Source organism: Cucurbita pepo, chromosome LG01 (assembly GCF_002806865.2).
Source record: "Cucurbita pepo subsp. pepo cultivar mu-cu-16 chromosome LG01, ASM280686v2, whole genome shotgun sequence".
Classification (NCBI taxonomy): domain Eukaryota; kingdom Viridiplantae; phylum Streptophyta; class Magnoliopsida; order Cucurbitales; family Cucurbitaceae; genus Cucurbita; species Cucurbita pepo.
The window spans coordinates 18,186,319-18,188,276 of NC_036638.1; the positions used below are offsets into that span (position 1 = coordinate 18,186,319).

General features: G+C 32.7%; 1 non-coding gene across 1 annotated transcript; it reads right to left on the reverse strand.

The window, feature by feature from the left end:
* Positions 1 to 1,527: 1,527 nt before the first annotated feature.
* On the reverse strand, positions 1,528 to 1,600 carry TRNAA-UGC. Its single transcript has one exon. It is a non-coding gene; the product is annotated as a tRNA-Ala (tRNA).
* Positions 1,601 to 1,958: the final 358 nt, after the last annotated feature.

Sequence of the window (1,958 nt, forward strand, 5' to 3'; positions counted from 1 at the left end):
CATCAATAATAGTGAAAATGGAAAAATATTTCTCCTCATTATGTCAAAAATAAGGAAAAATTGAATAGAAATAAAATATTAATGAGTTTTTTCAAGAGATGCACTCTACCATCTTAGCTACATCCCCACAGCTCTTACATAACAAAACCCAAAATCCTCGTACCTCTCGCATGCAAAGAGTGCACTCAACCATCTTATTTACATCCCCAGAGTTCTTACATCACAAAACTCTAAACGTCCCGTCATCAATAATAGTGAAAACGAAAAACTCCCTTTGATCATTATGTCATAAATAAGATTAATAATTGATAGTTTTCCTTTGGAGATGCATGATAGCATAAATAAGGAAAGATTAAATAAATAAAAAATATTAATAACAAATAGTTACTTTTGGAGATGCGGGGTATCGATCCCTGTGGCTTTTGCATGCAAAGAGTGCACTCTGCCGTCTTAGCTACATCCCAACAATTCTTACAAGACAAAATCCTAAACGTCCCATCATCAACAATAGTGAAAATGAAAACTATCCCTGCTCATTATGTCATAAATAAGAAAAATTTGAAATAGAAATAGAATATTTGATAGTAGGATTCCTTTGGAGATGCAGGGTGTCGCACCGTACTTCTCACATGCGAAGCGAGCGCTCTACCATCTGAGCTACATCCCCACAATTCCTACGTCATAAAATCCTAAACCTACAATCACCAATAATAGTGAAAATAAAAAAAAATATATATGCTCAATATGTCAAAATAAGAAAAGATTGAATAGAAATAAAACTATTTGAGCTACATCCTCACTGCAAAGTGATCGCTCTTCCATCTGAGCTACATCCCCATGATTCTTACATCACAAAACTTTAAATTCATCCAAAATAGTGAAAACGAAAAAAATATCTCTACACATTATGTCATAAATAAGGAAATATTGAATAAAAATAAAATATTAATAACAAAAAGTTTCTTCGAGAGATGCAAATGAAAAGCATCAATCCCCGTACCTCTTGCATGTTAAGCGAACGCTCTACCATCTAAGCTACATCCCCACAACTCTTATATCACAAAACTCTAAATTTTCTGTCATAAGAAATATCGCTATGAATAGATTCTTTCGGAGATAAGAGGTATTAATCTCCGTGCCTCTCGCATGCTAAGCGTGCACTCTACCATCTGAGCTACATCCCCAAAATTCTCATATCACAAAACCCTAAATGTCTGGTCATCAATAATAGTGAAAATGAAAAACTATCTCTGCACATTATGTCATAAATAAAAATAAATTGAAAATAATTAATATATTTAATAATTGATAGTTATCCTTTAGAGATGCGGGTACTAGTCCCCATACCTCTTTTATGCTAAACGAGGCTCTACCATCTGAGCTACATTCCCTCATTACTTGCACCACAAAATCCTAAATTTTCCGTCATCAATAATAGTTAAAATGAAGAAATATCACTACTCAACATGTCATGACTAAAGAAAAATTGAAAAGAAATAACATATTTAATAATAGATAGTTTTATTTTGGAGATGCAGGGTATCGATCCCCGTACCTCTCGCATGCAAAGTGAGCGCTCTACCATCTGAGCTACATCTCCAAAATTCTTGCATCACAAAACCCTAAATTTTTCATCATCAATAATAGTGAAAATGAAGAAATATCACTACTTAACATGTCATGAATAAGTAAAAATTTAAAAGAAATAACATATTTAATAATAAATAATTTTATTTTGGAGAGGCGGGGTATCAATCCACATACCTCTCGCATGCAAAGCAAGCACTCTACCATCTGATCTACATCTCCACGATTCTTACATCACAAAACCCTAAATGTCTCGTCATCAATAATAGTGAAAATGAAAAACTATCTCTGCACATTATGTCATAAATAAAAATAAATTGAAAATAATTAATATATTTAATAATTGATAGTTATCCTTTAGAGATGCGGGT